Raw genomic sequence first — 25,279 nt, 5'->3', positions numbered from 1 at the left:
CACTTGGCCCTGATAAGATCTTCTGAGCAGTGGCGAAGAGTGGGCAGGGCAACGGCCGCTGGGGCAGGAAAATTCTTGAGTGGCCACCACGAGCCGGAAGACGTAGCGTAGGCAGGCCTCCCACTAGGTGGACCGACGATCTGGTGAAGGTCGCGGGAGGCGCCTGAATGCGAGCGGCGCAGGACCGGTCTTTGTGGAAATCCTTGGGGGAGGCCATTGTCCAGCAGTGGACGTCTTTCGGCTGAAACGAACGAAGATCTTTTGAACATTATTTCAGACACCATTAGTCTACTCATCTCCTCGAACTATTGACAACGGAACACTGTAGGAGCTGCACCGAGCTTCATTATTATAGTGAGATAGTAGATGCCAAACAAAAGAACATTTGGAAATTAAAAACCGTGCCCAGTAATGGAGGGCTTTTACACTAAAGCAAGGCCCTATTAGTGGTGCTCATTGTCTACAGAATGATGAAGGGCTTGCGGGCCTTTCGGAATTTAATTTACCTGAAAATTGGGGATGTGTGACTATACTTACATTGATTTTTGGATGTTGACGATTCAGGGAAATGTAATTTGAACATTGTTCGAGGCGTGTGCTTAAAATTACCTACTCTCATTAAGGCTGAGTTGCACCACCTAACTTTGATCGTAACTTTAACGATAATCGGTGTTTTTTGTATGGAGTTTGACACATTTTTGACGTTTTTCAAAGTTAAAGTAAGATGGTGCAACCCACCCTAAGTTTCTTAATAAACAATTTCATAAGGTTCAAACTCTATAATTAAATTATTGGTCGCTAAGCGCTTTACTTGTCTCATTATTTCTTTGCTTGAATAAATATTTGTTTTAGCTATTTGTACTCATCCCACATTGTGGTTTCATGGGCATAATCACTTATTTATAATAGGGGATGACTTATTCACTACATTATAGTATAAATCTTCGTCAATACTTGTATAGAGGATTGGATGCGATACCCGCTCCCCTAAGGATAGAAAAGGTGCGAATAGATTCGGTTTGTTGCTCCACTGCAACTCTAGAAAGTGGGGTCAGATGTGCAAGGGGATTTTCGGGACGGGGCCCTCTAATCTCAGGGGAAATAGTGTTAGCTAACGTCTTTGCTATCGAATCTGATACGATTATATCCATAGTCATAAAAAAATAGAGCCATAGCAGTCCTACAATGTACAGTTTTCGATATTATAAATCAAAAGCCTGACATAAAACATCTGCATTAAACATTAAACGAAGTAAAGCAATTAACGTTTAACAATAATCAATAAACCATTCCATCGCAAATGTAGCGGTACAATAAATACGTGCGTCGATCCTCATCGTCATTCAACTGTTGAATACGAATGTGCACAATGATTTCGCCGCAAGTCTATTAAGCCGCCGATTTTATATTTAATTACCAAATGATCTCATTGTTCGAGTTCAGTGCCCGGTGCAGGGGGCTATTCTAATCGCAATTTGTCGATCTTTTCGTTACCAAATGATATAACCGATCGGGGTTAGGGGAAGGTTTGACACGACCATTATGCGAATCCATCCGTACGCAGGGCGGCGCGCATGCGTGGGCCGGGGCAGCCGTCGCAGTCCGCGCTACGCCTACGAGACGTCGCGTCGCGTCGCTCAGCTCTCGTAGCACCGTAGCGCGTAGCAAACCGCAGTGACGTTACACCTCAATATCGACAACTACGATCAAATTCACATCGAGTGCTCACGTGATTGTGTATTCAAATTGTGATCGACGCACTGTGCCGTGATGAAAGTTGCTCAACCCTCGCATGGATACTAACGCGATTTCGTTAACCGTGATAAACAAGAACCTTCAACTGCTTTCTGTAAGTATTTTTTGCGTTATATAACCTATTTTTAATGAGCCGTACGTGACTTCGGCCGGCGGGTTTTTCCGAGTCATTAAAGACGGCGATTTTTTACTTCCAATCCCCCGGGTAATTTATATTGTGCGCCTTATACTTCCACATTCCGCCGTATCCCAATCCCGTCAATTTCGACTAAGTGTGTAATTTATTTTTATGTTCCATGTGAACAATGATGGATCACGCCGTGGTTTGTGTGTGGAGCGTGACGATTTGTGTTTATTTTCTCTCGTTTGTTTCCATTGTGTTAACGAACTTGAGACGAGATTCCCGTTGTAGTATGATGATGAGTAATAATATGTGTCTTTTCACTCGTATCATATTATTATGTCCCTCACTCGAGGCGAGGTCGAGTCGAGGACGTCGGTAAATGTCAACTCTGAGACACATTTAATGATTGTAGCTCGTATGCCGTACTTGTCACTAAAACTTACTTCTTTGAAAGACCTTGTAACTCACTATAAAATATTTTACCGGCACAACAAAAGCAGTTGAGTAACAGCTATACCATTGTTTCCTTAATTGGACCTAATATCAAGTTTCTATACAATTATAATTATACGTGAAACCATTAATAGGAGTGGAGGCAGACGTCGGAAACTACCTAACCCTGGTTTGGAATGCTTTTGTTTCACACGTCAGTTTTGTAACGCACCCTTTACACAGCTGAGCCCGAAGAGGGTTTTTCAAGTCAACCCCGAAACATCTGCTATCTCATAACGAACAAAGTTAGGTAACGTTGTCGTTCGATATCGAATATTTGTGTTTTGGTCGGTATTTGTGCGAACATTTTCACTGATTCTTTTGACGATAGTTTTTTCTTAAAATGAATAAGTAATAAGTCTAATTGTTAATGATTTTAATTAGAGAGTAAAAATATTTCATTTTTATTTTTCTTTGTCCGAATTAAATGGTATATTATAATCCCAGAATACACAAAAAGATAAAACACACTATTGTACACCACACAAGACAAGAAAAGAGAAATAAAAGAAATTTACAAAAGATACGACAGTAAAAATAAAGAAATTTACACAATTTAGGCATGATTTAGCAGAAAACAATAGTAATTTAATATTCAACCGTTCGAGCTCTACTCCATTCGGAAAAACCCTATATTTGGGCAGCACCATAGACATGAATTATTCCACAATCTCGTATACGCTAGAATCTACAATTTCGTATACGCTTTCCCGTTTCTCATATACCTCTGCATATGACATTTAAAAATCGTCCAGTTTCCAGTGCAAAGGAAAAAATAACTCGACACAAACACAGTGCACCCCCGGCGACGACGAAACGCCCGTTATTTTGCTGTTGAGTTTCCAAATAAATAAATAAAACATTGAAAAGATACGGCACAATTCAGGCGGTCATACAGTAATATTTTTATTTTAAAAATATTCGAAACCATAAAACAATGGTAATTTAATATTCAACCGTTAGAGCTCCATTCGGAAAAAACCCTTCATTTTGGCAATACCATATATAGACATGAATTATTCCACAATCCCGTATACGCTACAATCTACAATTTCGTATACGCTTTCACGTTTCTCGTATATATGATATTTAATGGCGTATCTACAATTTCGTACGTTCCTCGTATACTCGTACATACGTATGACATTTAAAAATCGTCCAGCTCTCAGTGCAAAGGAAACAATAACTCGACACAAACGTTCGCAGTGCACCCCCGGCGACGACGAAACGCCCGTTATTTTGCTGTTGAGTTTTCAAATAAATAAATAAAACATTGAAAAGATACGGCACAATTCAGGCGGTCTTACAGTAATATTTTTATTTTAAAACATTTGAAAACAAGGGTAATTCGATATTAAACTGTTCTAGCTCCGTTCGGAAAAAAACCTTCATTTGGGCAACACCAAAGGAATTATTCCACAATGGCGGATCTACAATTTCGTACATTTCTCTTATACCTACTCGTACATACGTATGACATTTAAAAATCGTCCAGCTTCCAATGCAAAGGAAACAATAACTCGACACACGTTCGCAGTGCACCCCCGGCGACGACGAAACCCCGTTATTTTTAGCTTGGCAAAGCGCTGCAAGCTATTGTATTAGGTTGCGAGTTGCGACTGTGTGGTACATAGGCGGTTTTCGCATGTATGGTTTAGCCGGGCTTAGGTAGACAAAAGAAAGAGTGCTGAAATTATGATTTTAAATCTTGGACGAATAATTCGTCAAGTTTTTAATATACATATTTCTCTCTACAACGTCAATCTTCATACACCGCCTACCATAATTTTCTGTTTGGTGGCCTAAAGGTTAAGAAGGAGAATGCCGGCCATAAGGCGTTAAGTTCGCCTTTGCGACTTAATCGGGTGTGATAGAAGAATTTAGTTATAATCACGTCCTATATTACAAGCTTGTTTAAAATTTATTTTTAGCATTAAATAACCATTTGATGGGTACCGGGCAACATGGAAAGCATTTGATTATCAGAAAAAGTTTATTTTCCAGTTTAAAAAAGTCCTAAATGTGATTTGAGTGATTGAGACTCGTTAGAGTTATTTGTGAGACTTCACATCCGCCGCGAGTCATTACGAGATTACCTGGAAGGCAAACTTCGCAACCTCGTAAAAGTTGATAATGTTCGCAGTGTAAACAGAAAGCCTAGTCATTTTGTTTATTATGAGGTATTAGGTAAGTGAGTGCCTGCCTAGTTTTTATTTGGGTAATTTCATGTTTGTGGTTGTTTAAATAATTTAATAAAGAAAAACTTTGTGTGGTATAAACGGCGTGATGGATTTAATATGAGAGAGTTCCTTCAGTATCGTAGTCAATAGGTATACTATCGGCCACAGGTTCCAGCTACCCATTTCCGATAATGTCGTCTCGTTCTATCGCAAAGAATGAACATTTTTGATGAGATCGAGAGAAAAAACGGAAATGGGTAGTTGGAACTGTGGCTAATAATAATCCACCCAAGATTCGGTTTCGGTCAATTTCAACTAGAAGATTTCAACATAAATCATAATTAAGTATAGTATAAATATGTTTTGGTTTCGGCTGCAAATCCCGTTTCGCTTGGGCACTAGCGCGGTAGCTACCCACTTTGCATAATTAATTGATGACATTACATATTGTTAAGGCGCTAATAATAATCCACCCAAGATTCGGTATCGGTCAATTTCAACTAGAAGATTTCAACATAAATCATAATTAACTATAGTATAAATATGTTTTGGTTTCGGCTGCAAATCCCGTTTCGCTTGGGCACTAGCGCGGTAGCTACCCACTTTGCATAATTAATTGATGTCATTAAACCCTCATTAACTAGAGCAATCATAAATATAGAGACAGAATATCATATCTTTTCCTCATTTTGAATCATTAACATCATCATCATCATTTCAGCCATAGGACGTCCACTGCTGAACATAGGCCTCCCCCAATGCTTTCCATGTTGATTGATTGGTAGCGGCCTGCGTCCAGCGCTTTCCTGTTACCTTTACGATGTCGTCAGTCCACCTTGTAGGTGGACGTCCCACGCTGCGTTAATTTTGTATTAATGTCTCTGTAAATAAAGACACAAATTTTGTTGACACAAAGTTATATCTAACTCCGCTCACTTAAGCAAAGAGAATACAAAATGAAACTGAGCTTTCGACAATCCTTTCATTAATTAATTTGCTCCACTTCAGATATAAACCCATTTAATTGTACAGAGACATCAATGGGCATTTCCATAAATCTAAATTTTAATATCATATCAAGGGTAACGTAGAGCGACCCCTTTCGGGAACACTCGAAACAAAATTACGCGAAGGGATGACTCATACGAGCCATGTCGAGCGGAATTCTGGTAATTAGTTCGAATAAGCGAAACGAAAATACCCCTAATCTGTTTTGGTAGATCATACGTGAATGTTTGCTGTGGCGGAATTGATGAGACGCGTAAAGGCTGATGGTAATTTTCGAACTGGCTAGTTTTGACTAATTTGTGGAGATATAATTAGAATCGATTTTATGGTTTGGTATTCTGTGGTAGTGTTCGATTTTCTTTAGTAGATGTACATTTTGTTTTAATACCTTGATTATGCAGGATTTTTAATAGATCCGTTTAAAAGTGTTTTTTTGAAAGCGTGGGTTGAACCATTTACCACAACTCCACCCCAAACGCATAGTTAACCACTTCATCAGAATTTAAAGAAGTAAACTACACCATCATTCAATCATTGGGGGAGGCCTATGTTCAGCAATGGACGTCCTATGGCTGAAAATGATGATGATGAAACCACACCTAGATCGACATGCTATAATATTATGTCCATAACTTATTTGATATCTCCTGGATCCAAAGGGCCTTAATGAAATTCAAGCAATAGAGGTAAGTCCCGGGAGATGGCTAAACTGTCTTGGATTGGAACCCTCAACGAATTGAATCAGAACTTCATTAATTGACTGTGACTGTTATAACTAACATACCACGCTTTGTATCTATATTAATTTGTTGTAACAAGTTGAAACATCGCTTGTTTCATACCTTAATCCTAGAAAATAGGAAAACCGAATATGTACTAGCGTAGATACGAGTACGTACATTAAGCACAATTTATTTAGCAATACCTTTACATAGTTCTTCGGTAAGTAAATACATAGATAAACAGGACACGATAAATATTAGTGATGAGATCTTCCAACCAAAAGCATAGTTATAGGCATAGGTTTCAAAACGACGATATTCATATCTTTTTAAAATACAAATGAAAAATTAAACGACAATACCATCTACGTTTTTAATAGACGTTTTATATGTACCTTTCTGTCTACCCCGGTCCCCGTTGTTGCTTCCAGCTTCTAGCCAATGTTTTACCAAATACAAAGCCAGGTGTGCGAATGTGTGTGTGAACTGTGAGCTCAGCACAAAGGGATTTCCTAAATCAATTATGTTGGTACAATCACATCCAGATTTGCTTTTGAATTTACGTCGATACCGTCGTTTCTGTATCGATGAAGCTAAAACTAGGTACAGTGTACCGATATTACCTACATGCTCTAAATTAATTTCAACTAGAATTCATAATACCTATATTAGATATTAGGTTATCAAAACTAACATTGTGCTCAATTACCAGGTAAGTTTTGCTATTTGGTAGTATAATAATAACACAAATATTTAATATCTAAAAGTAAAAGTGCGTTTTTAAAGCCTATTTACAGAAATAAATGAGATTTATGAATTTTTTTGAGAGTGTTTATCCATTTATTTGTCAAGGTTGTCGACTCTCATATTTTTATGAAAGCTTAAGAAGAGAGTAAAGAGTTGTATTTCTTTGTTTTAAGAAATATGATCGCATTAATAGAAAACTATTTAGAATGATTTGTCATCCTAGCTTAGATCTACAAAAGGTAACCAAGCCGTAGCGACATTTGGCAAGCTGAAAAATGTTCCCCCATTCTCGGGGCGTGCTTTAAATTATGTATTTTGTTCCTGACTGTACACACACGTCTGCAGGTACGAAGGCGCACGATCATTCGTTTATTTAGCCGTGATAAAACATCGCCAATATTGCGTTCGTGCAAGCGGGGGCGCCATATTGGATTTTGTTATCTTTAATTTACAAATTTTTCATCACACAACGCGGATTGAAATCATTTCAGGATTTCTCTCTGGCAGCGTTTGATTCGCTTGGGGGTTGCTCGTAAATAATACTGGTAAGGGATGATTAGATTTGGTTTGGTTTGTAGAAGTTCAATATAATTTATCTTTAAAGTTAAGCATAAACTCTATGAATAAGATAACTGATCTGTGACATGACTCTACCACTTAAATATTTATTATACAAACAAAATGCAGTTATATCTATTGCATTGTCACAGATAGTTTTATGCCTTGTACGTCTTTAGCTTGAAATTGAAGGAATATAAGTAATTTTGTGGTACCTAAATAAAGCTACCTACAAATGTTCATACTTTTAACCCAAAATGAAATGAGCTTTATGATTTTTACTAAAACAAACACTACCATAATATTGCTTTCGTTAATTACGTATGCATTATTCCAGTGGATAGTAATTTCGCAGTAGTTTGCTGAAAAAATGTTTTTAAAACATGCTCCCGCGTGAAAGGGTCATCCATATTCATGCTCGCCTATTCACACGCTCTCCACTGGCGCGAAATGTTTTTGAAGATGACATCTCTTCAGGTTTCAGCGGTTAGAGCAGTGGTTCTTAACCTTTAAGTCACGAGGGACCATTTTACCAAATTTCTTCAGGGACGACTCATTTTTTTTACTCGACGGCGTTGCGTTGGCTCGACTCATCATGTCACATCACTTGTTTATTACAATGTCTTCGCGGACCACCTGGAATGCCTCCAGGGACCACCGCGGACCACCTGGAATGCCTCCAGGGACCACCGCGGACCACCTGTTAAGAACCACTGGGTTAGAGGATTGGAATCTCTCAGAGGTTCGTGAGATAGATTATATTATCTGGTAGAGATAGTGTAAAAATCTCGCTGTTCTGGTAGAGGCTTTGCTAAACTGTTGAAAATGAGCCATCTCAGCTAAGCTCCCTATTTGATTGTTCTGAGCTAGAAAGAGACACATATCAAAGTTGTGTAAACAAAGACTTCATGAACTCTTATAAAAATCTGTGATATTCATCTGTATATGATTGTTGACTGAGTTGAAGACATATCTACAATTTAGTTGGTTGCTATCCAGCAAGATGACTAGATAAACCAGTTGTACAACAAAGGTTGTAAATGTATATTTTAGTTACTTATTTACGGAATCATTTTGTATCATGATTTGAAGTTATTTTACGTTGCTAGATATGTATACTTAGAAGTCCTTATGTGTAGGAATTCTCATGATCGAATAGGAATCGTAGGCTTGAGTCAAAGGGAACCGAGATGAAAGATGATTCCGTTCTTCGAAGAACACCTCAAGCCCCGACAGAATATCTGACACCTAACGCGTTGTAACCTAAATCACTGTTGTGTTTGTGACCCTACCTACAAGTACCAGCGAATCGAGACACAATATAAATCAATTGTTACCGCGGTGTCATGAGACCACGAGTTCATTATTGGTAATCCAATCCATGTTCTATTTTATACAGATAAAGATATTTATTTGTTCAAATAGGTGTGTACGTAAGGTGTTAAGTCAACATTTATAAACGGTATCAACATGTACCTTTGCGGTGTACAAATTAAATTAAATGAATTTATGGAAGGACTAACCTTAGGGACTAACAACATTTAATATGAGTACCTAGTGCTGTAAGTCCAATGAATATTGTAAAGGGGTTATCAAGGGTCAGTCAGCGGCGGCTTAGCACCGCAGTTATATTGGGCTTCATTGATCGGACTGCACATAAATAGAAAGCCATCTATTCATTCATATGGCAACTAACGTTAATGCGCCTTTACATATTTCGGACATAACATGCGATCAAAATCATCATCATCATAATCATTATCATTTCTCAGCCATAGGAAGACCACACACATAGGCCTCCCCCAATGTTATTAAAATAAGCACTGGAATTCATTATAATTTAAATGATTGACTCTCCACTGTTATTAATGTATAATTTGTCTACATAATATTATCGGTGACTAGTAAAGTGTAAGTTATGTCTTCCTTTGAAGGTACATCAGGTACAAATTAGAAGCCATCCGTTTAATTCATCCAAAGAGATAAATAAACCCAGCACACTACTTTACGATATAATCTCCTTTACCTCACACCTACATTAGAAAGTCAGACCAATTGATAGGCTTTCCTTACCTTTATGCCTTATCTGGACTGTTACTTAGCTTTATTATTAGTTTTTTATTTTAAAGAGATAACTTGGAATTGTCATTCTCACTAAAATGTCTCTGGGGTGGTGGCGTAGTGAGGCGGGTCGTTACATTCCCTCTAATATGGTCGAGTGAAGCGATGGCTGGTTCACTCGTCATGTCTGTGAACAGGCGCTGCTTTCGGGGACTGGTCAATCCAAGCTATTCAAATTTATGTATGCGAGTCATTTCTACTAGTATCTTAATATGTAAGTCTAGATATTAGCACGTCACTACCTTGTTTAATATACCACGCAATCTTGTATACCCATTCTTATAAGATACACCATACAAGAATGCATGGTAAATTCAGTGAACTGCTCCTGAATCGAATGTACCTACTACTACTATTTCTATTTATTTATATTAACCGGCAGACAGTGGTGACTGAGTTTGTTGCGGCGCTTCTTCTCAGCACTTGCCAAATGTTGGTCTCGAAGCGCTGGTAGGGTAAAAAGATTATGAGACATGTAGAGGCTCCTTAAGAGCAAAATGACGATTTGTAAGAACTATTTATTAGTCCAAACAAATAAAGAAATTTTGACTTTGACTTTGACTTTGACTTTATTGTTCCGAGATGAACAAGCACTCGACACTACGACTAAACTAATAGTACAACAATCTATCGAGTAATATCAACTCTCCATAAGAGCCAAAGCACACGATGCGTTGCGGGCGTTGCGGTGCCGCACCGCAAAGATTTCACGGTATCGCTCAACGCGGCGCCGCACCGCTCGTGTGCCCGCCACAGATATTTCTATGTAAGACCCATAAAGTTAATATTCCTTTGGAATAGAGCAACAAGCACGAGCTGTCAAACGAAACCGATTTTGGATGACACTTGATGTTATTTGTGTGTCAGTTGTCAGGATTATTGCACTATTTTGTTCAATAAATCAATCACTGAACCAGTCACCACGTTTCTGAAGCACTATTTCCCATAAACATCCACGATTTCACTCGCGTAAAATCTGAAAATATCTCAGAGCGCAAATTTTCAGCGTGCCACTAAGTGCCTCTGAACTGTCTGAATAGTTGCAAAAAAATGGTTCTATTTGACGTGACGCTCGCTCAGTTCTTTGTTGCTCTGCAAGACGACGCAGCGACACCGCACCGCCGCCGTGACGCATCGTGTGCTTTGGCTCTAACAGTTCCACCACACGATGCCATTATTCCCATCATTATATTGATGTAGGTATCAATATTGACTGGCAGCACACGCTGGCAGCCCTTTGTAGTTTGTTTTATTATGGTAGAGTAGGTTGTAGGTAATAGCTAGCTCATTATGACTAAGAATCCAATGCTCATTTGGTATCTTAGGGATGTTATGAATATGTAGTTTCGGTTATAGATACGGTTACGGATATACAAATAATATTATACCGGTTTCGGTTACGGTTACGGATATTTTTTTATTTCGGATATCCGAAAGTTTCGGTTACGGTTACGAATATCCATAACATCCCTAGTATCTACTTAATAAGTGCCGACATATACCTAATGGGCCTTATTAATAAAATTCACACCCTAGTTGAATTCTGGCTTAAGTTGTCATTTAGTATGGAAATGTCATTTTAATCCAGAGTCATCTTAGGTGTAACTTTTTATTAATAAGGGGGAATATGTTTATAGGCTGTGAACTAATATATGACTAAGGATATTTTTATTCAATTTTAGTCTATTAATAAAATTCAACCTCTTCTAACGCATGCAAAGCATAATAGTCCAGTAGAATTAGCTTTTAAATCGGAAATAATTCCTACAAAAGATTTGATTGTTTTAATGGCTTCATTGGTTGCCCATTAAGACTCTCCTAAGTTTTCGACTTCGACGGAGTTGTGCTTAAGTGGTGGGCATGGTCCCGAAAGAGGCATTTTTTCGGTTTTCCGGTTATACCGCGTAAAGGACTTACCCTATCAAAAAGTAGTCTTCATGACGGTTGAAGGGCACTTAATCCTGCATTGAATAAGACCAAATTCATATGTTTTGGACAAACCGTTCTCGCACTAAAGTTCGGCAAAGTAGAAAATATACGTATAATTAATGACCCTCTCCACGTCCAATGGTTTGTTACCCACAGGCTTCCAAGTCTTGCAAAGGGCCACCTCAACCAGTGTAACCCTATCAAGGCTTACGAGCTTGATGCGCCTATCCTTGTTCGTCCCAGCCGTTCCTTAACTGCGGTTGCTGCACCTCTTCCTGGCACTCACCTGAACGACTCTGTGTTACCTACTGTGGCTGCCCCTCTTCCTTGTATCCTCCTCCATGACTACGTTGCCTAGCCGTATGCCTGGTCTAAGGTTTGACGCCAAAAATCAACAACAACAAGTTCATATTAAAACGCTGAAGAGTTTTTTGTTTGTTTGTTTGAACGCGCTAATCTTAAGAATTACTAGTTTGATTGAAATCATTATTTTTGTGTTGAATAGCTCATACATTGAGGAAGGCTATAGGATATATACAATCACTCTACGACTAATAGAGGCGAAGCAGTAAAGAAAAATGTTGCAAGCACGGGAAATAGTATTTAAACTATTTTCACTCGTACGAAGTTGATTTTGTGGCGTCGAACCTTGGACCAGGCATATGGCTAAGCAATGAAATCGTACAGGAGGGTACAAGGAAGAGGGGCAGCCACATTAGGTAACACAGAGTCGTTCAGGAGAGTGCCAGGAAGAGGTGCAGCAACCGCAGTTAAGGAACGGCTGGGACGAACAAGGATAAGCGAATCAAACTCGTGAGCCTTGTTAGGGTTACACTGGTTAAGGCGACCCTTTACAAGGCTTGGAAGCATGTGGGTAACAAGCCATTGGACGTGGAGAGGGTCATTAATTATACGTATATTTTCTACTTTGCCGAACTTTAGCGCGAGAACGGTTTGTCCAAAACATATGAATTTGGTCTTATTCAATGCAGGATTAAGTGCCCTTTTAACCGTCATGAAGACCACTTTTCGATAGGGTAAGTCCTTTACGCGGTATAACCGGAAAACCGAAAAAACGCCCCTTTCGGGGGCCCCCACCACTTAAGCACAACTCCGTCGAAGTCGAAAACTTAGGAGAGTCTTAATGGGCAACCAATGAAGCCATTAAAGCAAAAAAATCTTTTGTAGGAATTATTTCCGATTTAATCAATTTTTGTATTTAATTCTACTGGCCTATAACTTCACAATCGTGAATTAGATTCTAGAGATATAAACTTACTATAAAGCTTTATGAGTACTCTATTTTTATCATAAAATGGATTGATTACAGGGTTTCAAGAACCGATTTCGTGCAAACTGCATAACCTGCCTGCTGTGTTTAGGCTGTGCTTCGTAACTGAACTAGGTCGAGTTGTATACCACCCCGTGAACCGAGGTTTAGAGATACAATACAATACAACAGCTAGGAGTTTTCTAGAACTTCGCCGAGTTTGTTGGGAATCGGTAATGCTTTACTATAACGCAAGCAAGCTCCTTTTGAAATCCCACGAGACTTTATTCATAGTACTACCGTTCTGAAAGTTTTCCTTGCCATGGCTTCTTTACTTAATGGCAGTATGGAAATATTTTATCTAGGAAAGTTGGTTACAAAACCAACTTTAGGTAAATTAAGAACGAAAAAATTATTTATGGTTTAAATATAGTAAAAAAGTTATCTAACCGATATAAAAGAAGGTAACAAACCTAAGTTGTAAAAAGAAGTATTAAACTGAAACCCTGATAGCGCGTAAAATACTGTGAAAGTAATATTTCTCTGTAGATAAAATTATAAATTGTTTGTATTTTGTTTTGTGAAGCAAAAGCAAGTAAAGGCCTTTTCAATCATCTCAGTGCCATAAAATCAGATTTTTATGTAATGATATTTGGGAAATAATTAGAAGTATTTTCCCCAACAGCCAGACAGTTTTGACAGTTCCAACTCCTTGCCAGACAGTTTTTTAGGGTAGCTCCCAAAGCCACTACGACCCAAACTTCATAATTCACCAACATTATATCCTGTATTGGGTGCATACGCTGACAAACTATCAGCTTTTATAAAATGACGTAAGTCTGACGTTCACTGGCTCTTAGTCTATTTCGCCCGGATGTATTAAAATCTCTCGCGCATCGACTCCTTCGAGAACTACAAGTATGCGATTACTAGTTCTCGAAGGAGTCTATTCGCACACGATTTTAATACTTTTAATAGTAGACGGTAGGCAAATTGATAGGAGAATAGAGCAGATTCTATATCCATATAGCGAAAGGTCACTGATTGACTGACTCACTCACTCATCACGAAATCGCAGAAACCACAAAGTGATAGAAGTCTCAATTTTTTCACGGGGATTCCTTTTAGAACGTCGGTGCTCACTAAGACGGGATTTTGGAAAATTCAACCCCGAGGGGGTAAAACGGGATCCATGCGGGCGAAGTCGCGGGCGGCCGCTAGTAGGTAATACATATTATTTGATATTAAATGAAACTCTCATCTTAGGCAAATAGTGTGATTATAATTGCATTGTCGTGTAGTAAGATTACACTGCGGCGGCAAATGGCGAGCACATGTAATGTGTCGTATCACGAGAAACAGAGGCCTGCGGTTACATGATTAATCCAATAGCTTATAGAACTAGCTCACACGTTACATAACTAGTATATACTTGGAGGCTACATTGAGTTTTTTAATGTATTTGCTCATGAAGCTATTGTTTTTCACAAACTTTTTCCTAGAGTAGTGATCTTTTCAGCGCTTTCAGCCAAGAATTTAGTCCATCGAGTGGGAAACCTGTCCACTTTGCTCAAAGTACTGATCTGGAAACTGTTCCTAATAAACAAGACCTCGATTTCTATTTAATTGATATTAATGGAAACGCGTATTGTTGACAGTTCATTAGAAGTATTACTTGATTGGTTGTATTAAGCTAAATGTACCGAAAAATTAAGTTATCCGTTCTTTAGTTTACTTTACACATTTTTTTGGATAATTGGATAAGTAAGCATTTTGTTTTCTTTTGTAAAGTATGTACCTGAGTATATTATTATTTCTTCCGAAAGAATGAAGTGGACAAACATTTCAATAACGACACACTTGTGTTCATTAGCGTTACCCTTAGAAACTATGTTTCACCCTTATCGCCGTAATCTAGGGTGAAAGCTTCGCCCGTGTGTCCGCGATCGTTAGCGGGTCGTTGACCCCACTGCGGGTTGCATGCTAGGACTGCCTACAGTCACTATAGTTACTCCATGCAAGTTCGCGACTTACGTCAAAACCACTGGTTAGTTACGACAGTTTTCAAGAAAGGCACTTTGTAGGACAAGTTTGAACTCTAGCTGGTATTTCCTAAAGTCCAAATTTTAATTGATGCCTTGATCCACTGCAGTCACTACATGCTCGTGACTTGCGTCAAAACCACTGTTCAGCTACGACACTTTTGAAGACGGCACTTTGCAGGACAATTTTTGAACGAGTTAATTAGCTGGTATTTCTCAGTGTCCTATTTTAATTAATTTCCTAGATACTTGTTTTCCATGTGAGATACTAAACTAGCAAACTTGTTTTTAGGTCGAATATTCGATTATTTAGTTCTCTTACAGGCCTGATTTTATATCTATGGGCTTATCATTTCAATAAGAATAACTCTACTAAATTGGCACTTGAAACTCTAATCAAACTCGAATAATTTTATGTTTATTCTTTTACATTATAAATCAATTTCAACAATCAATTTTCTCTGTTTCAGGTAAGTTTTCCATACAATCCCAAAGAGCAATCAATGCTGCACACGGCAAGGACATACGTAAGTAGCACTAATATATTTTCAAGCACTTAACTTAATTCAAGCGATTTAACAAATTGAAAGTAATGCTTTCAATTGTCTTAAATGCGCAAATCCCTGGGTTCGGCCATGACCTGGTCCAGTTTGGGTTAAAGCATTATTCTGGGCTGGGGGCCAAAATGGAAACCTTCTACCTGTTATTGAGATATTCGTTGTAGAATATTACTAGGAAGATAGGAAGACACGTTTATTAAAAGTGACAGGGTTTCCGCAGTTCCTTGATTTTTTAATGCAGAACAAGACATGTATTTGACCACAATCGCACCTGATGTTAAGTGAAATGCAGATGAGGTCTTAGTTGATCTGGAAACTTGAGGCAATACCAGAAAATATAGACATGAGTTTAGCTTATAAAGAATATAATATGAGTAGAGATTTAGGGAGAAGAGAATCGAAAAAATACAAAATTATTAAGTTGATTTGTTGTAACCCGCGTGGTAACATGTTGTCAACGTGTCCAAATAATATATGGAAGTAGGTAATGTCTCATTTTCTATCAATAATATTTTCATAACTATACGAGGAGCAAAAGACCAAATAAACAATTTTATTTTTTAAATAGGAGAGTGATCTCCTTGTGCCTTAATATTTAACGAATATATCCTGTTATTTATACTTATTGCTCACATTGTCCAGTTGTGAGAAGACTGACAACGATCCAACATTAAACCAGAGGGCCGTGTAACGACCGGTCGGCAGATATACTCATTCTTTATACACACTTCTTACAGGGTTACCGAATATAAACATTGAAGGTTAAATATTTACACATCTAACACTTGTGTTGAAGTTTTTAGTAAAGATACATTTCTCTCTCCTCAAAAAGATTTACCTATAAAGACAATTTTATCAAATCTAAGGTTGTTTTTAAGTAGGTATGGAGAAGCATTGAATATTGTCTAAGTCGTGATTAATTCTTGCCACAGAAAGAAAAATTGTTTATATGAATTGCTTTCTCATCAATGTTTTTTCAAATGCAAAGTAAATAAACCCATTTATTAAGTCAATGAATATACCTACATACAAAGTCACTTAATCAGCCATTAACAAAAAATACATACCATCTTTTCATTTTCTATAATTTTATAAGATAATATTTCAAAAATAATTTGAGAACACACCACTCAACCCTATTAGGGTGCCCTAGACAATGAGTTTCGGGTCCAAACTGTGAAGGGACTTTAACAGAACACCGGCCCTTGAAAAGGCGTTTTGTAACTCAGACTCGTCACGCAGGAAGGCACGTTTTTCACAGAACTGCGTCTACAATTTCACAATTTTCGGGACCTTAGGAATTCCTTCTCAGTTTTTTTTTCCATCAACAAAATTCTGCCATTTTGTATAAAGTGCCCAATAAAGTCACGGATTAGTGTAATTAAAATCTGCTTGTTGTGTCTATAGCTGCATCACGAATCATCCTTGCAAAATGAAAATGATATACATATTTAGGTATTTAATTTAAAGTAAGGATTCTATTAAACGGACTCTATCTTGCCCTTTTTAGCAAAAAAAGAAGAGTAAAACTAAAAAAATCAGACCACATAATGTAAAGTTATAAACAATTTTGTCTTTTCCGAGAAAGCTATTAATAACAATGTATAAAAACTAATAAAACAATAGCAAACAATAGCAAACAATGAATTCTGCTCCAAATGAGTCGACAGTTTTTCCAATTTGGTAAAAGGTAAGTACAAAAAATAACAAATGTTCATATTTCAAAGATCTAGACTTCACCCTCTGGGAGGACGTGTCTCGTATATTTGGAAAGGACAAAGATGTTACGTATAATTTAGAATTCCTTTCTTTCGTGTGGTATTGTTATTTTCTGGCTACTATGTATCTCTTTGTGCCATAAATGTAATATTATTTCTGTCGTTTTTAATGAAATCGAGTATTTATGGAAACGTGTGTTAGCTGAAACAATGTTTAATTAATATTATAATATCCTTCAGAGAAAATCTCCTGACCTGAAATCATACCTTTTTGTGTGTTTGTTGAAGTCTATTTTCGTTCAGTGACAAAAGTATCTTCGATAATATTAGCTGTATCAACTTCATATATCGTTGTATTCTATAACAAAAATCACTGCACTAAACGTTAATGAGCGATAAAAGCTCACCACAAAACGATATCGAGACTCGAGACGTCCGATGCGATTAAAACTTATTCATTTCCTTTTATGAAATGTTCATCGAGTAGGTATTATTTCGCACTATCCTCAACGAGGGGGAAGTTTGTGATGTCAGATTAAAAAAATAATAAATAACGAGTGGGAGGGGAAGGGGGAGGGATTAAGAGGGTCCAATGGACGCTGGACAGAGAGATCAACAGTCTCAGAGATTTGCGGTGTTATTGGAGACAGTCTGGGTCTGCATTACGTGGGAATTGTTTGAAGATTAAGCTTTTGGTACAGTTGAATATTTCCCTTTATTTGTATAAACGAACATAGGTAATACATTTAATTAAAAAGAGCGATGTCCTGATACATTTAAGTCTTATTATCCTGTAATACGCAACTTTGGTGAATTGTTGTGACTGACAAAGAACATAAAAGAAAAATAATCCCTAAATATTTGTATAGATCTACAGTCTCAATAATTGGCATGTCATGTCAGTAGTTACTCAATACGAGCTAAATGCAAATTGTATTCCGGATATAGCCACCTTATTTACGAAAGCAATTAAGCACACAATACAACCCGTGCACGAATACTCGTACCATTATAGGTATGTGCCATACAGAAAGGGCTATGATTAATGAATGAATCAGTGCAATGTGCATCGCGGCGTTCGCTTTATTGAAACAATCTGAGTAATTGAACTGTCAATCAAATACGGCGGTTCCTATGGAAATACGGAAAGAATTCCTAGAAGCACTTACGGATGTCAATTTAAAATCATGAACTAAAGCCTGAATCTTTTTCGGCATTGATTCCGCATAGCCTCTGGCAGACGTTGGCGATAATTAAAAGGGTCTTTCAAAAATACAGCACATTTTTTATGAACGAAAGGTGAAAGTGCTAATAGAGTGGTCCGGACCCAAGCCTGTCGGCAACTCCGAGGACTCAACAACTCCCATGCAAATGAGCGGGATCATGATGTTCCTTGATGGAAATGTTTTTATTTTATATTCCGTTGTTACATAATAAATTCGCCTTTTATGAAGGGAGGGTATTAGGGTTTCAAGTTTGGTTTTCCTTGCGTCCCGCCCGAAGTTCCAACAATGAGGTTGGGATAAAATTGCTAATTTGTTTCGGACTTTTTCCGCTTCTAAAGGGAGGGTGTATTGGCTCGCAATAATACGAAAATTGACCGTCCGTAGTTGTTTGATCTTTAACAATGCAATCCTGAACTAAATTCTTTTGTTATTGTTGTTCACTTTGAAGCAAGTATGAACTACTTACTCGTTACAAGCTCGCTTTTGTGGAAAATGTATTTTGTATGTTTCAGTGTAAGAATTTGTTGAGAAGTTGAGCATTTAAAGTAATGAAGAAGGCTGAGTTGAACCACCTAACTTTAACCGTACCTATAACGATAACCGGAGCTTTTTGTATGGAGTTTGACAGATTTTTAACGTTTGTTATAGTTAAAGTAAAGATGGAGCAACCCAACCTAAAAAACTGATTCGAATTGAATATTGTTCTTCTGATAAAGTGGAAGAATACATTACTCGTAACGGCATTTAACATCTTAGGTTGATGCTTTCCTTATAAATACTCGCACTGTTGCAAGCGCTAGAATAATCTCACCAAAGGAGCTTTAAAAAGATCCAATAAATTGTAGTGAAACATTTCTCGGTTTGTACACAGCACAAATGTCATCGGTCCCATGGAGGTGCTAGAGGGAAGACGACGGTTTTTTCTCATTTTCCCGCCAGAGATGGGGGGAGGGTGAAATTGATTTACACTGGAACTTGGACAGTTCCTAAATAAGGTCCCGTCTTCGGGGACGTGAGGATCAAACTACTTGAAATTACTACGCTTTTAAGGCTGAGTTGCATCACCTAACTTTGACCGTAACTATAACGATAACCGGTGCTTTTTGTATGGAGTTTGACAGATTTTTGACGTATGTCAAAGTTAAAGTAAGATGGTGCAACCCAGCCTAAGTCTTAAAATTTTTGCTGCTTTACTTGCATAAGACTGAGTATATACGTAGCTTCTTTTGTAAGTAGTCAGTCAAGCTATGATTTATAAGAATAAGCTGTTAAAATTGTGAGACCCACTATCATTTACATGACTATCATAAGCTATTGAAACTCTTTGAGGCGGATTTGACTACATTTATTACTGTAATAATTAGGTACTTTTTAAAACTATATTTGCCCAATAAACAGGTTCAGAACTTACATAGTTTCGTAAATATTTTACCTACTTTCAATGTTATTTTGTATTCAACAAGCATCTTATTAGAGAAATTGATAAACATTTATAATATTTCCCACAGAAACGTCCTGATTGTCTTTAGAAGAATAAGCAAGAAAGTATAATAAACCATTGTTTTTCAGTTTGTTCTCAAAGAATAATGCTCCCACTGAAACAGGAAATAAAACACAACGAAAAACCGCATTTTAAATATTGCTCGCGATGCGGCCGCCATTCGTGTCGCTGGATTCTGGGTTCTCCGTATTCATCGTTGCGACATTCGTTCGCAGAATTTCTTTACATAGGTTTAAGCATCATCCCGTCCTCATTATGTTGAAATATGTTTGTGTTACTTATATTCATACTTTCGGATCCAACATTAAGCGTCAGTTATCCCTTCCACACGTTCAAGAAACTCTCGTGACATAAAAGAGCTCCAAATATCAGGTCGGCTTATATGCGGAATATTTATTCGGGTTTTACGACTTCACCGTATAAGGAACCCTATCTACATTCATTGCGGTTCCATTGATAGCCTCTGTTATGTTGGTGCTGGATTTATTGTGCGTAGAAGAGCGGGGTAAACACTATTGTAGTTTGTTTATTTACTTAGAAACTCGGGAATGTGAAAATAGCTCCAAGGTCACGAATTCAATGATATAACAAATATTTACAAAATATAAGTTTGGATTTCGTCTGTTACGTTTCTGAATTAACATTTGAACTGATCCAACAAGTGGATAAGAGATTGAGTTTCAACACAGTATCTAACTAATAAAATAATACAAATCATTTCTTTTCAGACAAAAGCAGTCCATAGTTAGGTTAGTAACAATTTGAACTTAGAGACTATATTAGTAGAGTTAGTAACAATGTTCTTAGAAATATGTTAGTCGTACATAACTATAACAGTAACAATATTTGTCAATTTTTCTCTAAGGTATTCTGACTGAAACTCTTCCTCTTTGGAAAACAAATAATTGTACGGAACTGTTTACCTAATACTGTGATAGCTATAACAAATATGAAAGATTTTCAAAACGATATTCAAAATGTTGAAAATCAATATTGCGATTTCTAAAAACAAGATAGATAAAACAATAAGTTGATTAATTGTAAGTGCTGCGACCCAAACAAATATAGGACGCAGAAGGGAAATTTTCCTTTGTTAAAAGTTATTGATCGTTAATATTCTAACACACAGCGACGGCTCTATAATTGGTCTGCACTGTACTGTGTTTCAATACGAACGCCCCAATGAAATTTTAGTACGACAATATGAAATTGAGTTTGGTTTGATCATATTTTACACTCCTTTTATATATTTAGATTCAATTGTGTTTTTATTATATTTGGTAAAAGTGAATGCAAATTCCATTTGGTTATTGATCTTAAGTTTTGACTTTCAGATAACGGCATAACATTAGAATTATAGGCGAGTAGGTGTAGGCAAGTTTTTATGAAATACTTACTTGGTACCACACACTTTAGTGAGAATTTGAATTACTCGTAACTGAAACTGAATTAATAAACGTCAGAATGATACTAACACCAATAGTCTGAACATTAAATTTTAACCAAATACATAATTGTTTTGCACAAAATTTACGATAAACTCATGAATAAAATGAATATGCAAATCGGATACGCTCATTGCCTGCTCGGGCGTTTATCATACACTACAGGCAATATTCCGCCGTCATGAAGCTCTAAATGGTCCCCAGAATACCGTATCGCATCATGAACTGGCCATACATCACACTACGGATGCAGGCAAGCTGTTAGCAGCTCGTTGCCGGTTGCGCCTGGGCGTGGTACACGTCATAAACCGCTGCACAAGTTATGGTCTTTAGTCTGGCTTTTGATAGAGCTAACCCAGATATCTCTATTATGCAAATCCTAGGAAACAACAATGGGTAATGTTTGTCTCTATTACCTCAGTTCTTTTAGAGTTAAGTAGATAAGTGAAATATAATACACGAAAATTAATCAAGATAGTTTTCTTTTATCCTATGTATGCTTCTATGTATATGGTCCTATGTATGCTCCTTGGAGAAGAGTTCTCCAAGGAGCATACATAGGACCGCTATTATTTCTTTTTTATAATGGGTTTGTTAATATCGCTATATATTATAAAGTCATTGTTGCAAATTAAATCATAGTCCGAAATCCCCTGTAGTTTTGAATTTATATAATTGACGTTTGATATTCGCTGCGTTTGATTCGCTTACGCTGCGGCGCGGTAATATTTCAAGTGGCCGCTGTCCACTCGTTACTGTCAACGGCACGAACGAAAGGTTTAATCTGTGTTTAATGTGACTTTGATTAATGGGAATAATGGATATTGTCAAGTGACAAGTTTTGTAAATGGACGTGTCTACTGTCTGCGGTCTGTATTTCTGTTTGAAATTCAAATGCGGGACTATAAATAACCAATACAGTGTCTCATTGTGGGGTCTGATGGTTTACAACAATCAACTCCCCATTTGCCGGGGGATAATGTTTGGTTAATATGTTAAATGTGATTTAGACGCTGTTCTACCTTCAAATTGGTTTATAAATATCAAATACCTATTTTACTACGTCGCTCTTTATCTACTGGAATTAGTGGTTACCTCTTTGTCGCAAATTTCTAAAGCCCTGTATCAAGCAAGAGATAATTTATTCCATTATCGTCAAATTCTTCTGTAAATTTTCCAGACACAACAAACTTCGGGTATTCATTCAAAGCTTAGTATCCCTTGCAGTCTAGATAGAGTGAATTGTTGGGAATAAGATAAGTAGCTTAGAAGATCTAAGATAATAATATAGGTAGGTGCTATCATAGTGTAAAATTGGCAGCGACTGTCCTGCATGTTACCAATTTAAAGCTTTTGTTTACTTATATGAAAATTTATTTACATTTATTTTAGAGGTAGCGCTTACAGGAATTTCAACTATCAAAACTTACTGACACTGAACTGATAATTACGTTTCCTGTTTCATTATGATTCATATTCAAAGAAATTTAATATCGAATTTTGAAATTAATCTCGTCATTATTGCCATGTAAAGCTCATAAAAGAGTAAGTAAATATTAGAAGAATAAATTACTTAAATCATCTCATAAAAATGTTTTTATTACCCCTTACTTTGTCAGACATTACATAATAATAACGTCGTTCAAAGTAGATTATCTAATAACATAGTCGGGAGAAAGAAGCAACGTTAGTAGGTTTGCTTACGAAGTCATACTCATTTTTATTAGTAACTGCGAACTTTGTTCCGCCTTAATGGCAATAAAAAGTATCCTATGTCCTTCTCCTGGCTCTAAACTACCTCCCTGACAATTTTCAGCTAAATCGGTTCAGCCGTTCTTGAGTTATAAGTGGAGTAACTAACACGACTTTCTTTTATATATATAGATATAGATACCATACCATCCATATAACGAGTTCTAGGTGGACGCTTGTGAATGCATTTTTATATCAACAAAATGGCAAAATTACTTTACTCATAGCTCTTGCAAGAGCTTTTACTAACAGCATTTAGCATAAAGTTCACGTTTTTATCCATATTTTCTGTAAATAAATTCTTCACTTCCTACAGAAGTATTTTTCTCGGAAACTACGTTCCGCTAGCGGAATCGCTAAAAGAAACTGGCCTAGCAATATAGCCAAAAGCGTTTTATTTGAAGTTCCCGTGTAAAACGTGTGCCACTTTAGCTTGGCCCAACCGAAAGCAGCATTTGGAAACCCATTTTGTATTTCCAGGTCAGTACAAATTAATCCGTTCTAAACCCTCAGAGGGTATTCAAAATGAATTTTCCTTTGAATTTTCAGCTAGCTTGTTATTTATATGCAGGTCTATATTTGTGTGCACGTGAAATTTCTAATACCTACTCATGTTTGTACGAGTTAGTGGTGGGAAAGTTTATGTTCAAGTATCGGGTATTGACAAAACACTTTGTGAAATTAATAAAGGGGTTAAGACAATACTTGTTTGCGTTGCTGCGAAACAATATCAGTTTAAGAGTATTTGCAGTAATATTACCTACTTATATTAAATTGACAACATGTAATGGTTAAAATATTAGTATTTTTCCTTGTTTTAAAATATTATAGTTATTAAACAAAACAAAAGTTATTCGATTAAAGTTATAAATATTTATTGTCGTATTATTTATATTCAAGCCATAGTTGACGCTTTATATCCTTACCTTAATTAATGCCTTAAAACACAGCTCAACACTATTAAACGTTTGAAGCTGAATATCAGACCTACTCGCGCGGTTAAAGTGTACGTATCGCGGCGCTCAGTTAATTTGCCCAACGTTTGCAGACGGAGTCTAATTAAGTGACATTACGGCAAAGGCTCTTCTAAAACAGTAACCAATTGACCTATTTCTGCGCTGAATGTCCACTTCAGCTGAACATTTCATTGGTCCACAGGTCAGATGTAACGATAAGATAAAGCACTTGAAAAGCAGATATTTCTTTTGCCATAAAAGGTCGTGAGATCTTTTGGAATAGGTAATTACATTGTCGGCTTGAGTTAGGACTTAAGATGTGTTTCAAATGAGACTATCGAAAACCTAGCTCTTATTTGAAGGGACAGGCCCCGCACTAGGTGGACCGACGATCTGGTGAAAGGTTCGCGGGATGTAGGTACCTGGATGTGGACAGCGCAAGACCGGTCCTTATGGAAATCCTTGGGGTAGGTCTTTGTTCAACAATGGACGTCATTTATCTAAAACAATTTGAAGAAAGAAACGTATTATTTCGAATAATGAACTTTATCAAACTCTCACGTTGCTATTTCTCACTTACTTTATAAATCAGTGTAAGTTTTGCAGCCTACTTCAATACTGTGGTGTATTTGAACTGGCTGCTTGGAATCTTCCTCGGTTGCGGCTGTACGCTGCAGCTTAATATATCTGACGCTGCAGCGACCTCAAGGGTCCTCGCGTCGAGGACCACCGCTCTAAATGCGAATACATCAAATAGTCCCAGCCTTGCTACGTTTTAGCCTTTGTCTTGACAGAGTCACTGTCTTAGAGATTACCAATTGCAATGCAAATACAAAGATACGATTTACTGTGAATGAATCGAAAATGAATCTTAACAGATAACTAAAAAGTTAGCTACCTATTGCAAAAAGATGTCCAAGTATAACTTGGATCTGGAGTTCCATGACTTGGAAATCTCCAAGTCCAACTCCAACTTCAAATTCGTATAAAAATATTAACTCATGAATCAAGTCTCGCCGATCGCCAATGTATGCGTATTAGAAAGATCTTATACCCATCTTATCATCATATTTTGTCTAAATTCCAGCCTTAGCTAACATAGGTACAGATTATACGTTACCCAGATTGATCTACTGACTTAAATCTTACCCTGTCTTGCTTCTCGAGTCAAAA

At 37.2% G+C, this 25,279-nt stretch overlaps 1 protein-coding gene across 9 annotated transcripts in view; it reads left to right on the top strand.

Annotated features, from left to right (window-relative positions):
* The first annotated feature begins 1,629 nt into the window (after nucleotides 1-1,629).
* Nucleotides 1,630-25,279, top strand: part of LOC114358171 (protein lin-10) — an 89,229-nt gene continuing 65,579 nt past the window's right edge. For 5 of the 9 annotated variants that reach the window (XM_028312054.1, XM_028312060.1, XM_028312058.1 and 2 more), the window contains exon 1: nucleotides 1,630-1,849. The gene's annotated coding sequence lies outside the window, so the exon portion shown is untranslated. The remainder of the gene's footprint in view (nucleotides 1,850-25,279) is intronic. The other 4 variants (XM_028312062.1, XM_028312059.1, XM_028312055.1 and 1 more) reach the window with 2 other exon arrangements.

Source organism: Ostrinia furnacalis, unplaced genomic scaffold (genome assembly GCF_004193835.3).
Source record: "Ostrinia furnacalis isolate ACB-3 unplaced genomic scaffold, ASM419383v2 OfSCF3746, whole genome shotgun sequence".
Taxonomy (NCBI): domain Eukaryota; kingdom Metazoa; phylum Arthropoda; class Insecta; order Lepidoptera; family Crambidae; genus Ostrinia; species Ostrinia furnacalis.
Note: the sequence above shows the minus strand (reverse complement) of the source record. Positions and strands in the feature narration are given on the sequence as shown.